Here is a 16885-nt window from a genome sequence, read left to right as displayed (position 1 = left end):
TATATCCAAATAAAGCTAGTAGACATGAGGCATCCTAAACATGCTTATTCTTATGATAATAATACTTAAAGTTTACTCAGTAGTTTTGAGGACTATAACACTATAACTACTGTCACTATGTGGCACAACAGCATTCCCTAACTTATATTTAGTAACTATAACTTAATTATATTCTCTGACAAACCTGCTCCCATTCATTCCACTTCCATTTTTAAGATAGTAGCTTTTTTTTCTCTAGTGTCTGCTTAAGTATCAGAGTATATATGCTGCAGGTTGAGACTTGCAACTGAATCATAATATCTATAACGAGAGTATTAATCATATAGGAAAAATAGTGATCATAAATAAAAATAGGTAACTTAAAATATTCTTAGTTTATATAAGAAATGTGTCTGTTACTTAACTTAATGAACATAAAATGAGAGCTTCAAGTTTATCCACCACATGGCCAGAGTGCTACTGTTCTTTCCTACCTTGATGGAATGGCTATGCTTTGGGAACCATAGAGGGCTATGATTGTATAGATGTAGATTCCTGAAAACCACTGGATAAAGACTCAATTGATGCTATGTACACTATCTCAAAACAAAACAAAAACAAAACCCATAAGAATTCAACCACTGACACCCTGGCTTCTCTTGGGCTACTTATTTATTGATCTTTAAGCTTTCTGTCTGAATACACATATTTACAGTTGTTTACCCTATGACCACAGACAGGATGAGTCTCTTACGCATGATATGCTTCAGCATATTTAATCCTTGAGATCATGGGTTATGGGTTAATATTTGCTCAGATGCATATGTGAACTATGGACACATAGCTGGAATAGTTGGCATCTGTTTGCACATTCCACAGACATGCTCAGGTGTGCAACAACCTGTTCTGTTACAACAGTTTGAAATAGAATGTTCTACTCAACTTGGAATGATCTCAAGCCATAGCAAGCACAAGGTTCTAATGCACTTGAAGTTTTCTCAGGACTCCCCACTGAGTTGCTTAATGTCAGGCTCTCCTCTCCATGAAAATGAAGGAGACAGAATCAGGACTCTAGAGGAGTGGTCACTGAGTCCTCTTTCCTGGGCTATGTGTGAATGTCACTTGGAATTCAGGTGCTTGCCTGAGACTTGGCACCTCTGACTTAGAAGAAAAAGACAGCAAGAAGAATGCTTGATTTACTCCATTCCAAAACCTGAATGTCAACCAGTAAAGAAACAGCTTTGTTAATTTTTAAATGACATTTGGAAAATCTTGTTAATATGCATGCTGTGTGTCCCTAGAGCAGCATGTAAACACTTCAGCTATTGGTTAATTATTTGTGTTTTACTTGAAACTTTAATATCTCATTCAGTAATTACTTTTAATCGAGCAGATGCTGAGCTGGGTAACTTACAAGTTTTCCCCCATTGAATACTCATGGCAGCCCTATGACACAGTTATTTCCATTTGCATTAGAGAAGCTCATTACCTTGCCTTTGTAAACAGAAGGCCCAGCAAATTCTAGAATTAGCACATGCTATGGCTCTAATCTCAATTATGGCAATTAAATGTCATAGTCTATTCACATATTTACATCATACAGTGTTAATGACCAAGAGAAAATTTTGACACGTTAAAATTGTATGCCCAGGCACATTATCACCAACGTTCATCTCATACAAGGGTGATCATGGTGTCCTTTATTCCACTCTGTTCATTGCTCTGTCTGATGAGACCTGAGATGGTAAAAGGACACTAAAGTGTATCTGTTAGTAAGGTCTGTGTTTGTTTGTTTGTTTTGCTATGATAAAATGCCCAAGAGGACCAATCTATGTGAGGAATAATTTATTTTAATTTAAAGTTTCAGAATCTGGGCTCCATAGCCACTGGTCTCTGTTGCCTTTGAGTCTGTGAGGATACAAAACATTATTTTGGATAGTGAACAAGAAAAGGGATCTATTTACTAATGATAACTAAGGAGCAAATAAAGAAAGGGGAAGGAACCAGAGATCCTATGTCTTCTCCATGGACATGCTCCCAACAAGGTAATTAGTGACCACTGGCCTACCTGCTAATAGTTTTATTACCTCATGATAGTGGCATAGGACATCCGTGGGACACTGGAATCTAATGGGCACATAATAGTTGTATGTCTATGGAACCTGCTGATAAACTAGAATGGGGGTTACTGCTCTAGCTCTAGAGGAAAAAAAAAAACTAAGCTTCCAAGGACAGATGAGGTTGGATTCATAGCAGCTCAGGGCACTGGCCATACACAGAATCAGTTGTTCATTGTTTCTTTTCCCAGAGAAGTATCTTAAGTTTGAAGATAGGAGTAGTCTTTACTGGCTTGGTAGATGGTGCTGTTGATAGAACATCTATGACACAAGTGTGAGGACTGAAGTTCAGATTTCCAGATAAATGCTGGGTAGATATGGCAAGTGCCTGTAACCCTAGGGTCTGGGAAACAGGTGGGGGATCCCCGGAGCAAGCCATCTTGCTAGTCTGACAAAGGGGAGCGTGATTGCAGAAGACCTCATATACCCAAAACACTTAATATCAGCTTTAGCTCCACAACACATATCCAAACATACGTACCTGCTCATACATGTGTAACCACACATATGAAAACACACACACATACACACTCAGCACATGCCAAAAATTAAAGAAAAATTCACTAAAAGACTTGTGAATATATCTTATTTTTAACTAGTGACCTAGATAAAGGAGCTTATTGTAGTTTAAAACTACTACTAGACTAATTGGGATTTCTAAGTGAGATAATCAGTCAACGCTTGGAATAGGTAATGCTCGTGTTGCTTAATATTATGAATGTGATTAGTGACACCAACTCCACACTCAGAAATAACTGATCCAAGTAAGCTAGGGCAGCACCTCAGATCCAAGAACTCATGAGTTTGAATCATGGTTGTGACTATAAGAGCACACAGTACACAGCAAGACCTTGTTCCTAAGAAACAGCAAGGGGAAAAAAAAAGCCCACCTCCAAAATCTGAAGTGTCTACCTGTAAAATATGGAGTGGTACTTTTTGCATCATTTACCAAAATTACAGGGAATCGGTGAGGAAAATGGGAGCTCTAGATACAAGGAAGGTAATCCAGCAAGCGTTATATTCCTCAAGAGAGAGAAGCACGTGGCAGTTGGATTCATCTAAACTCAACCTACACTGAACCTTCATAAACACAGAGGAGCTTCTTATCCCATGAGAGTGCAGCAAGATCAGGGCTTTGCTACCCGAATTGCTTTGGTCTCTCAACTTGTAGGCTGTAATGAATGCCGCAGAGCTAAGTAAAGAACCAAGGGCACAAATGATGAGTGTCCAGGATAGAGTTGCAACATCAGCGCTCACCAAGGGAAAACCAACACCTGCACAAGTCTGGGAGGGTGGCTAGACACCTTTTGGGGAATTTGAGGACAGAGTCTGTCTGAGAATATGCTCAGGTGTTCTAAATATGCACCTATAGCTCTGTTCATGCATGATATCTAAATGTGATGGCATTCTCCCAAGACTACACTTGAGCAACTAATAAGCATGGTGGACAGGAGGACCAACCTAAACTCTCAGGTCCGGTGAGTTCGGGATCTGTTGTAGGCACTTGTGTCCTGGAACCAATGGGAAGACTTGCCACAAAGTGACCTTGTGAAGGGAGGGCCATGTTTTAAAGACATTCAGGGGACACCAGTCAGTAGCCTCCTAGGCATAGGAACTCAGGTAGCATTTTTGAAAGAGGGTGGTCCCTGACACCAGCAAATTAATTGTACTCATAGAGTTTCTGTTGGATTGGGTGTTTATCCAGGAGCCATTTTTCTTCTGTGTCTGGAGATCATAAAGGAGAGATATGCCTCTGCTTTGCATGACCCCTTCCCTGCAATTTATGCAGAAGGTACATGTTTTCATCATGTTTTTCTGGCTCAGCAACTCCCAAGAAAATTTTCTGAACTTGCAACAAATTTGTATAGTAGAAACACAAAATTAATGAGAGAACCTAAAGCAGATTTAAATGTAAATATTTACTGCCAGGAAGGTCCCTATGGGCTCACTGCCCAGCCTGCCAAGTCAGTAAGCATCAGCCAATGAGAAGTACTGGTTCAAACAGCCAGGTTGACTTCTGACCTCTACACACACAAGCACACATGCACACTTGTACATATGCAAGCACATTGTATGGTATAAGGAAAGAAGAACGGGGCAGTGGACAGGATAGAGTCCAGAAAGAGACTCACATAAGGAAGACTCAAAGTTATCATGGTACACAGTGTAGAACCCTCCTGACAGTGAAAGGTAGCAGAGAAGAACAGTGTAAGAAGTCTTGGAGGAGACAAACAGCAGCCGGTTAAGCTCTGAGTAGGTTGTACACAGCCAAGTTTTAACCCATAGAAAACTGAAATTATCTACTATAGTTCTTTACATACTGAGCATATAATTCATGACGTGTGTGCAATATGAACGTCCCTATGATTTTTCTGGTAATTTATATCTTTTGATGAATACATTTTTCTTAACATAGTTCAATTTGTTAATTTCTCTTTTCATGGCTAGTGAATTTTGTGTTATGTTGAAGAAATCTTTGCAAATTTTTTTATTTTAATTTTAATTTTTATAATGACCTGAATATGTCTTGCTTTGATTCTCCCCTTCCCCCTCCTCTATCCCTTTCTCCTCCCTTCCACTCTCCCTCCCCTCTGTGTATGTGTGTGTGTTTGTGTGAGGGTGTATTTGTGTATGTGTATGTTTGTATGTACAAGAAAAATGATCTAAGAGTACATTTTCTTACAGGATCCTACACTGTATACTATGAAAACTTGTAGTCTTTTTTTATGTGAGTTTATTTCTGGACTCTATCCTGTCCACTGGCCAGTTTTTCTTTCCTTACACCATACACTGTGCTTGCATATGTATATGTATGCATGTGTACTCATGTGTGAAGATGTCAGAAGTCAAACCTTGCTTGTTGAACCAGTATCTCTCATGAGCTGGTGCTTACCAACTTGGCTAGGCAGACTGGGCAGTTTGCCCTGGGAACCTTGCTGGCAGTAAACCTTCCTACCTCTACCACTCCAGCACTGGGATTACATGCATAAGCCATCATACCTAGCTTTTTGTTTGTTTTATTCAAAACATGGTCTCACTGTGTAGCATTGGCTGTCCTGCAACTCACTATGTAGACTAGACTGGCTTCAAACTTACAAAGATCTGCCTGCCTCTGCCTCTAAACTGCTGTGATTAATGGTGTGTGCTGCTATGCCCATCGGGTACCTGTCATTTTAATGTGGATTCTGGGGGCCAAACTCAGGTCCTATCTGTAATGAGATCTGACGCCCTCTTCTGGTGCATCTGAAGACAACTACAGTGTACTTATTTATAACAATAAATAAATCTTTGGACCAGAGCAAGCAGGGCTGACCAGAGTGAGCAGAAGTCCTAAATATTCCTAGCATTTGGCAAATACTTTACCAAACAAAATACATGCCAAGCCCTGGATGTCTATAGCTATACATGAATGTCATCATTTTAACTTAATGAAGTTTTAAGTGTTTGAGCAATGCTTTTATTTTTCATGACGGCTTCCTCTCATCCTTTGCTTTTTGACATTTTAAATATCCGCTCATCAGTTTTAACATCACAAAAAATTCTGCTGGGGTACTGAAGGGAATTACACTGAAGCTGTAGATCCTCTAGAGGAAAATCAACATATTTATAATACTGTTCCTTTAAAACAATAACTACAAAATATTTCCCTGTTTGTATGTTCTTTATTTTATAGCAAAGAGGTTTTATAGTTTTCTCTCTACTGTGCTAGATTTATTCCTAGCGTTTGGTATTTTTCAATGCTTTTGCAAATGATTTATTATTGTAATTATCATCTGCTTGCTATTATATAGAAACATAATTCCCTGTCTCCTTCCTGCACCCCCCCCATCATTGGCTGAATTTATGAATGTGGAACTTGCAGATACACAGCACCAAGTATATTCTTATTTATTTCAAACACAGATTATAATGTGAGAAATGGAATCTCTATTTCATAGAGCTTAGGAGAACACCAAAAGCAAACCAAATCAAAACAAAATCCCCAAATGGCTTTAGTAAAAGATGAGTGGGTTCTGCTTGGTAAGAAGCTGTACCTGGCTATTTCCTGTTCCTTCGTTCCCAGCGCTTGTTTCCTGTGGGGAAAAAATCATAGTGAAGTTAGACCTCAAAATCATTGATTACTAATTATTGCTAATATGTTTGGCAGAGTACATATATGTCAGAGCTTAGGGGAAAATTTTGTGCAATAAGTGCTTTCCTTCTACTCTTAAATGTGTACTAGAAACCCAGTTTCGAGGGTCAGGCTCTCACCCTTGGGAGACAGCATCTTTAATGGCTGAGCCATCTTGCCAATGCTAGGCTTTTTTTTTTTTTTTTTTAAATTGGACATTCCATTTATTTACATTTCAAATGCTTTCACCTGTCCAGGTCTCCCCTTGGGGAACCCCATATTCCATCCCCACGCCCCCACCAATATGAGGGTGCTCCCCCACCCACCCACACACTCCTGTCTTCCCACCCTGGCATTTCCTACACTAGGGCACCTAATACCCTCAGGCCCAAGGGCCTCTCCTCCCATTGATGCCCTACAAGGCCATCCTCTTCTACATATGCGGCCGGGGCCATAGATCACTCCATGTGTACTCTTTGGTTGGTGGTTTACTTCCTGGGAACTCTGGGACATCTGGTTAGTTGATATTGTTGTTCTTCTTATGGGGTTTCAAACTGTTTCAAGTCCTTCAGTCCATCTCTAACTCCTCCATTAGGGATCCTATGCTTAGTCCAATGGTTGTCTGTGAGCATCCACCTCTGTATTTGTCAGATACTGGCAGAGCCTCTCAGGAGACAGCTATATCAGGCTCCTGTTACCAAATACTTCTTGATATCTGCAATAGTGACTGGATTTGTTGGCTGTATATGGGATGGATCCCCAGATGGAGCAGTCTCTGGATGGTCTTTCCTTTAGTCTCTGCTCCACACTTTGTCTCCATATTTCCTCCTGAGAGTATTTTATTCCCCCTTCAAGAAGCACTGAAACATCCACACATTGGTCTTCCTTCTTGGGATTCATATGGTCTGTGAATTGAATCTTGGGTATTCCAAATTTTGAGCTAATATCCACTTATCAGTGAGTACATACCACTTGCTCTTTTGTGACTTAGTTACCTCACTCAGGATGATATTTTCTAGTTCTATCCATTTGCCTGCAAATTTCAAGAAGTTCTTGTTTTTAATAGCTGAGTAGTATTAATTACATTGTGTAAATATACCACATTTTCTGTATCCATTTCTCTGTTGAAGGACATCTGGGTTCTTTACAGCTTCTGGCTATTATAAATAAATATGGCTGCTATGAACATAGTGGAGCATGTGTCCTTATTACATGCTGGAGCATCTTCTGGGAATATGCCCAAGAGTGGTATTGCTGGGTCCTCAGGTAGTACTATGCCCAATTTTCTGAGAATCCACTAGACTGATTTCCAGAGTGATAGTACTAGCTTGAAATCCTACCAACAATGGAGGAGTGTTCCTTCTTTTCCACATCCTTGCCAACATCTTCTGATACCTAAGTTTTTAATCTTAGCCATTCTGACTGGTGTGAGGTAGAATCTCAGAGTTGTTTTGACTTCCATTTCCCTGATGACTAAGGATGTTGAATATTTCCTTAGGTGCATCTAAGCCATTCAAATTTCCTCAGTTGAGAATTCTCTGTATAGCTCTGTTCCCCACTTTTAAATACAGTTATTTGGTTCTCTGGAATCTAACTTCTTGTGTTCTTTGTATGTATTGGATATTAGCCCTCTATCAGATGTCAGATGTAGAACTGGTAAAGATATTTTCCCAATCTGGTGGTCGCAGTTTTGTCCTATCAACAGTGTCCTTTGCCTTATAGAAACTTTTTAATTTTATAAGGTCCCATTTGTCTATTTTTGATCTTATAGCATAAGCAACTGGTGTTCTGTTCAGGAACTTTTCCCCTGTGCCTGTGTGTTGGAGGATCTTCCCCGCTTTCTCTTCTATTAGTTTGAGTGTATCTGGTTTTATGTGGAGGTCTTTGATCCACTTGGACATGGGCTTTGTACAGGGAGAAAAGAATGGATTAATTTGCATTCTTCTGCATGTTAACCGCCAGTTGAACCAGCACCATTTGTTGAAAATGCTGGCCTTTTTTCCACTGGATGGTTTTTGCTCCTTTGTCAAAGATCAAGTGATCATAGGTGTGTGGGTTCATTTCTGGATCTTTAATTCTATTCCACTCATCTTCCTGCCTATCACTGTACCAATACCACACAGTTTTTGTAGCCTCCCCCAGACCTGAGTAGGCTGGCTGAGACCTTGCTGCCACTGAGAATGAGACCACCTGGGGTGGAGCCTTCCCACCTAGATGGTTCTATTGTTCTGTCACCACTGGTGCTGTCCCGCTCCAAGACACTGCTACCTGCTGAGAGGCTGAGAGATTCCTGAGAGATTCCAGAGACAGCAGGCAACCCAGTGATTGACACTTTCTTGCCAAACCAGTGCTGTCAGACAGATTGCTTACAGGCTGGCAACAGGCATCAAGAGTGAATCTGTGGGAGATGGGCTTTCCCTCTATATAAGCACAGATTTTTAGTAAACTTTGGGCTTTGATCAGAATTTTGTCTTGACCTCGTCCTTTTTCTCCCCGTTTATTCTCTTTTAGCCCCAGCCTGCCTTTCAGGAGGACCCGGTTCATGTGGCCGTGGGAAGTCACAAGTTTTTATGACTATTGCTCTGTAGTACAGCTTGAGGTCAGGGATGATGAGCCCCCCAGATATTCCTTTATTTTAGAGAATAGTTTTTGCTGTCCTGGGTTATTTCTTGTTCTAAATGAATTTGAGAATTGCTCTTTCTAACTCTATGAAGAATTGAGTTGGAATTTTGATGGGAATTGCATTGAATCTATATATTGCTTTTGGCAAGATGGCCATATATACTATATTAATTCTGCCAATCCATGAGTGTGGGAGATCTTTTCATCTTCAGAGGTCTTCTTTAATTTCTTTCTTCAGAGACTTGAAGTTCTTGTCTTACAGATTTTTCACTTGTTTGGTTAGAGTCATATCAAGATATTTTATATTATTTGTGGCTATAGTGAAGGGTGTTGTTTCCCTAATTTCTTTCACAGCCTGTTTATCCTTTAACTATAGGAAGTCTACTGATTTGCTTGAGTTATTTTTATATCTAGCCACTTTGCTGAAGTTATCAGCTGTAGGAGTTATCTTGTGGAATTTTTGGGGTCATTCAAGTATACTGTCATATCATATGCAAATATTGATATTTTGACTTCTTCCTTTCCAATTTGTATATCTTTGATCTCCTTTTGTTGTCAAATTGCTCTGGCTCAGACTCTGAGGACTATATTGAATATATAGGGAGAGATTGGGCAGCCTTGTCTAGTCCCTGATTTTAGTGGGATTGTTTCAAGTTTCTCTCAATTTAGTTTGATGTTGACTACTGGTTTGTTGTATATTGCTTTTAGTATGATTAAGTATGGGCCTTCAATTCCTGATCTTTCCAAGACTTTTAACATGAAGGGATGTTGAATTTTGTCAACTGCTATTTTAGCATCTAATGAAATAATCATGTGGTTTTTTGTTTTGTTTTGTTTTGTTTTGTTTTCATTCTTTGAGTTAGTTTATATAGTCGATTACATTGATGGTTTTCCATTTATTGAACCATTCCTGCATCGCTGGGATGAAGCCTACTTGACCATGGTGAATGATCATTTTGATCAGTTCTTGTATTTGGTTTGTGAGAAATTTATTGAATATTTTTATATCTATATTCATAAGGGAAAATGGTCTGAAGTTCTCTTTCTTTGTTGGGCCTTTGCGTGGTTTTGGTTTTATGTGGTGTCATAGAACATGACTGTTCTTCTGTTTCTATTTTGTGGAATAGTTAGAATAGTATTGGTATTAGGTCTTCTTTGAAGGTCTGATAGAATTCTGCATTAAAGTCAACTGGTCCTGGGCATTATTTGATTGGGAGACTTTTAATGACTGCTTCTATTCCTTTGAGGGTTATAGGACTTTTTACATGATTTATCTGATCCTGATTTAACTTTGGGATTTGGTATCTGTTTGAAAAGTTGTCCATTTCATCCAGATTTTGCATTTTTATTGAATATATGCTCTTGAATTAGGACCTAACTATTTTTGCAAATTAAATTTCCTCAATTTCCTTTTCATTTCTGATTTGTTGATTTGGATACTGTCTCTGTGCCCTCTGATTAGTCTGTCTTAGGGTTTATCTATCTTGTTGATTTTCTCAAAGAACCAGCTCCTGGTTTAGTTGATTCTTTGTATAGTTCTTTATGTTTCTACTTTGCTGATTTCAGCCCTGAGTGACACTTCTTAGCAGGGACTTTGCCATTCAGTGTCTAGATCTTTTCCCTGAAACTCCCCTGGATGTTCCATTTGTGACTGTCAGGTGGATCATTTCATGTATAGTCATAGTTGGTGCTGGCTATTACTGCCACTCATGGGTTCCTCCTTGGGAGAGTTAGTAAACATTTCAACCCTCATTTACACTTGGTAAGGACACCCCTCTGGGGAAAAAATATATATCCCATCCTGTAGAGACTGGGTGTCAGACATGTGCTTAAGGGAAACTCCTTTCATTCCTTCTGTCCTGATACTGGGAATTATGCAGACAAATTGTTTTTGTCCCTTGTCTTCCTGAGATTATTGTGAGGACTGATACTTTGGGTCCTCTAGAGTTTCTAGAAGATTTTCTGTCCATTCTTTGATGATATTCTCCTCCCTTGAAGGACTTGCACTCTCAAGTTCCCCTTCCTCCTGTACTGGTGATGTTTTTCAGAGATCACTCTCTATGCTCTAATTGGATATTTTAATTCAAACCTAAGATGACTATTTTCAATTTAATTTTATTTTTTTCAAGGAACTTTATAAACTTGAAGTTTATAAAATATATGGGTCTAGTGCTCAGTTCATAAGAACTACAGAGGTTTTATATATATATTAATAATTTGGGCACAGTCAGCAAATGGAGAATATATACAATTTTTGTAAATCATGAACTTTAAATTGCAGAAGCAAAGGAGGAAAAAAACCAAGAGATTGGAAGGAGAAAGAGAAGGAAGAAGTGAGAAAATATATACATACAAATAGAAAATCAGGTTTAAAATGAACCTTGCAGGCATTCTGGATGTTTCCATTCTGATTCAATTTAAAAACTATGCATAAGTCAATGGTGGAAAATTTCACATAATAGGAAATTTGCTAAAAAAATTCATTATGGAATTATTATTGGTGTGAAAATGACATGAGAACATTATTATAATTTTAAGTATTTCTTCTTTATCTTAGTCCCCTATCGGATTTAGGATTGGTAAAAATCCTTTCCCAATCTGTTGGTGGCCTTTTTATCTTATGTATATGAGTCTTTTTCCTACATGTATGGATGTGCACTGCATGCATGCTTGGTGCTCATGAAAGCCAGAAAAGAGTATTTGTCTGTTACAAAAAGTTGTGAGGCACCATGAGGGTACTGGGACTGAACTAGGGTTCTTTGGAAAAGCAATAAGTTTATTTAACTTCTGATACATCTCTTCATCCTTGGTTTAGGGGTACAAAGGGGATACTTATCACATTATGCTGGTAATAAAGGTAATACTTTTTGGATGTCTTAGTTACATACATGGAAATATATTAGTTATTGGAGTGGAAATTTGATGCAGACTCACATGATGTTTTTCCGAGGCTAGATTCATGAGAGAACACATGATGTGGAGAAAGGATATGAAGCACTCAGTGAACAGTGACAGTGAACTTGCATACTGGCTGTGTAACTCTTCGTAGCCTTGCACCTTTGCCGATCCTCACTTCATTAAGAGAGGCAGAGAACTCCAGGAATTCTGGCTGGTCCTGGTCCTTCCTGCTTACTCATGCTTCGTGGTTTAGGAACAGGCTACCATTGCTGATTTGTCTTTGGTGACATTTTTGAACTGGATTATTGGTATCCTGACACTACTAAACTGGACTGCTGGAATACTGACAAAGGAGATTTGAATTGCCCCAAAGAACTACTTCTAAACAGGTCCACATCCCCTTGTCCTATTTACTATCTTTTTTTCCCTACCTTTTGGCAGTGGGCTAGAAAGGGGGGGGGGCGTATTGAAGTGTCTGAGAACCCTTAGTAGATGTTGAAAAATATAAACCTGCCCTGCACGTTATTTTTATTTATGTATCTATTATTTATATGCTCAAAATGTAAATATTTGGTCTTCAATCAAATCAACCATATGCTAAGCAGAGAGGCAGCTATCACTAAGAACTTCAAACCACAGTTTCAAAACGCAGTTTTTTAACTCACATTTTTTTCTTCTTTATCTTTTGTTAATGGAACCATCCTTGGTTAGACCAGCTAAGCAGCTTGCCCATCTTTCTTCTATTAGGCTCGGAGATCCTACAGGTTCTCATCCTAAAATGGTAGGTTAGGTGATCGTGGATGTTCTTTAGGCTGGTTGTGCTGATCCCCTTATTTTGGAATATACATATATTTCCTTGCCAGTTAGTTTGCAAATCCAGTCCTCAATGCCAGAGAATACCTGCAGAACAGGTGACCATTCTATGAAGTGATCTATGCTCTAGAACTCAATCATTTGTTTATTTTGTGAGTCTATTTATAACCCTTATTGAATAGTTCCTATGATCCAGTGCTGTATTAGAAACCAGAGGTAGAACAGTCACTGAGACTGCTCTATAAGAAGTTATGTATGTATTTTACAGAAGTGTCTCCCAAAGGTTTGGATGTTGAATGCTTGGCTGTCAGGTCATAGTACAAATGGGAGGTGGTAGAACCCTTAAGAGGTGACACCTAATAGGAAGAAGGTAGGACCTAAGAGACATACTTTTGCTGAGGATATTGGGACCTTTGTTCGTTATGCTCATCTTTCTTTCAAAAGACAAGCAGCTAACTCTGCCTTTTACACTTACCATTGATGCATAGTGCTGCCATCCCAGGTCCCAGAGTGAGACATCTAAAGATGAGATGTATTGAGCCTTTCCTCCAAGTAAGTTCATGGTCTCAGGTATTCTATCAGTGAAGGAAAGTTTACATTTTAATTCCTGGAGGGAAAATCTGGCATTCCAAAATATCAAAGTATGTGAGGGAAAAACAAAGCAAGGAAAAGGAATTGATGAAGGGATTGTGATTGTTATGTTGTCTATAAAGCCCCATAAAGAAGTGATATTAAAGGAAAGGCACGAGTGAGTTGATATGATAATCCATGAGCCTATGGGAAGGAAGAAAACTCCTGGTGGGAAAGTTCCTACAGCTGACAGAAAATTAACTTATGAGCATACTTGGTGAAGAGCTTTGAAGACTAGCAAAGAGAACAGAATGGCTGAGAAAGAGAAGGCAATTGGAAAAAAACCCAGGGACAATTGGAAGTAAAACCGTGACCTAGCTCTGAGAAGACCACATAGACCACAGAGAAAAGAGATCTGGGTTCTGGTTTTAATCTGTTTGTAAGCCACCGAGGTAATTTGAGGAAGAGTATCTCATTGGTGACTTGAATCTTAACAGATTTGCCCTGGGATGCTATGTAGGGATCAGATAATAAAGGAAGAAGACAGAGGTCATGTGATCAGTCTGTGAAGTCTGTTAATAGTTCACAGTGGCAATGTCATATAGGGCAGAGCTATGGCAGTCATGATAGAAAGTGGCTGGATTCTAAAATATGCCAAGGACAAAGTAATCACAAGAGACTGATGAAGGTGTAGGAGAAAAACAGGGAAGGACAGGAAGATCTGTCAGCAGGCTGGAACACAGCAAAAGGCCAATTTATATTTACTGGAGCAAGTAAATACCATTTTCTGATATATTCTTTAATAAATTGGAATACATTATGGTCTGAGGTCATGTATTATGTGACTTAATACACCTACCACCATGTACACTCTTCATATACATTAAGAACACACTAATTATTTCTTCTGTAACTGAATGCTCATGTTAGCCAGAGAGGAAGCATGGAATTGCTTTAAGAGGAACTGGGAGCAGTGGCTGCCAGTTGCTTTGAGTCACTGTTTCTGATCCTGACCAGCCTCTTCCTTTGTGTTCTTAAGTCATACCTCCAGTTCCTAAACTCACTCAGCTTATAAGGGACACATATTCAAGCCATGGAGCTCATGGACCTCATTGACAAGCTGTAAGTATATTTCAGACACATTTGGAGTGTTGATGTATACAATAAGAACAAATCGAGTTCAGCAGGAAATTGGGACCACAGCAGATGCTCTGCTTTTTGTAGGTTTCCAAGAGTTCAACCAAGAGGAAAAGGAGCACGGCCATTGTCTTCTGAGAAACAAAGATGAATCTTGCCCAAAATGGAGAATAGGCAGAGCTCTAATTCTTAAAGTCTCATTGAAATGACCCTGTGTGTGGGGAGTACAGATGAAGGGCTGAGTGGGAATGGCAGGATTTTAACCTGACCTACTAAGGCTTGTCTGGGATACCAGCTGCTGGGGTTGACTGGAGTCCAAAGACTTGGACTGAGAGAAAAGGAAATCCCAGGGGCCAGGACTGGCCTTTCAGGGTTTTTTTCTTTTCCTGCATCTTAGAATAGCAGAACTCACAATTGGCATGTTCTGTGGTTTCCTTGTATGCTGTTTCTTGTTCCTCAGCTCTGTAGCAAATCCATCCTTCCTCAATCTTACTGTTAACTGACTTTATGTTTACCCTAGAGTTAGTTCTTAACTGGGTGGTATCTCTGCTTTCGCATTTTAGGCAACTAATATTTCTTTCTCCCTACACCAAGTACATTAGCATAGCGTATGAATACTATTTATAAAATAACCACAGGCAAGACTGCACAAAGGAGGAAAACATGCCCTGTGCACACAACTGCCACATACAACCATACCACAATCCAAATAGTAGCTCTGCAATCACTTCCCAAATTTATGTGCGTGACACAAGATTGAACACACAAGCTCTTAAACTTTTAAACAGAATTTGAAGCTATTTTCAGTGGATTTAGTTTAGTGAGATGAATACAAAGCTAGTCTGGTGAACAAAAAGCCATTTGTGGAAAAAATATTCTCACTCAGTCAGTTCAATAAGACTCAGTGATTTAGAATGTGGTAAGGTACTTGGTTATTTCATTCATTTCTGTTAAGATTAATTTAATACTGAGAAAAGTGATTTTGGTATTCAATTCCAAAACACAGCTAATCAATTCTGGTGCCTAGGAATGAGTTTTGAGTTATTTTCATGTTGTACTTTTTAAATAGATCTCCCAGGTTTATTTCTTTTGCTTGGGTCTTTATTTTGATGCATCAAAGACACAAGGGGTAGAGATTTCTTGACTGATACAGGGATTTTTCCATCTACAGAAAAATGTTTCATGTATGTAAAAGTCTAGGAAGTTTGAATTGATGTCTTAGTATGAGACCATGGACAGTGGTGAACAAGAAGTTGAATTATAAAATGGCGAGAGAAAACTTGAGCAGGAAGGAAGTGTTGGGGAACAACAGTGGAAATACAGAGGATTGTGAGAGGCAAGAAATACTCAGAGGCTGTGGAAGTTGTGAACATTGGTAGTGCTGAATTCTGGAGTGTAAAAAGAGTGAAAAGATGTGGTGAGGCAGAAGACAGGCATCCTAAAAAAGCCAAGACAACAGGATGTTCACTGGACCCTTTAGGTCAATGAAAATTACTGAGAATTAAAAGAGAAATACTATGATAAAAACATAAAATAATCAACTTTTATAATTGAAATATTAACTTAATAAATTTAAGATGTAGTCTAGAACTATGGAAAGGAAGTGTAATCTATTCAGCTTTACTATCTTTAAGTAGCTTTTTTTAAAAAGCACATATTATTTAATAAGTTTCAAGTATAAAACATTCTTTGATCACATGCTTTTAATAGGCAATAGTAGGAAGTTGGAGTTGTGATCAACATTCATAAAATAACAAAAATATGGAAGAAAAAATTATAAGATGGAGAGGAGAGTAAAATGGAGCCTGGTGGGGAGGTGCTGATCCTTGTGATGTGGGTGCTGATCCTGGTGATGTGGGTGCTGATCCTGGTGATGTGGGTGCTGATCCTGGTGATGTGGGTGCTGATCCTGGTGATGTGGGTGCTGATCCTGGACTTTTGTGGAAGATAAGTTGATTCTTAGCAAAAGTAATAATCTTGATGCACAGAAGGAAATGAGCAGATGTAGTAAACTGAGTACAATCTGTCGCTTGGTTTGTTATATTATAATATTATAGCCTTTTTAAGTTCTCTATGGCAGTTTAACACAAGAATACAAGCTAAAACTAAATAAAAAAACCAAGAGATAGCTACCTATCAATTTAATTTTTCATTTTTTGTACATACAGATTATTTCAACATTAAATAATTTTAGAAATTAGAGAAATCAGCATTTATGGAAAGGGTGCGTACAGTAGAGTAAACATACAAAAATAGCTGGTTTTCGGAATACCAATGAACATGTGGAATTTGAAATAAAAATAGAAAGAACATACAGTCAGCTGACTAAGGATATGGGGAGTCTCTGGGAGGAGTTCAGGAAAGGAAAGGAACACAATCAGATTTTATTGTATGAATATTTAAGTTAAAAAAAAGCACAACCTAAATAAGAAATATTTACATTATCACTTGCCACATAAAAGTTTTAAGTACAAATCTATCAAAATTGATAGAAGAATCCCATAAAATTCTGATAAATAAAATTTAGAAATTAAATGAATGAATAGAGGCTATTCCAAGTTCATAGAGATGAACACTCAGTGTTGCCTGCATGTCAGCTTTTCCTAAACTTTATCTATGGATTCAATGAAAGATCAAT

The sequence above is a fragment of the Mus musculus genome, chromosome 11 (genome assembly GCF_000001635.26).
Source record: "Mus musculus strain C57BL/6J chromosome 11, GRCm38.p6 C57BL/6J".
Lineage (NCBI taxonomy): Eukaryota > Metazoa > Chordata > Mammalia > Rodentia > Muridae > Mus > Mus musculus.
The sequence above is the reverse complement of the archived record's forward strand: the minus strand, read 5'-3'. Positions refer to the sequence as shown.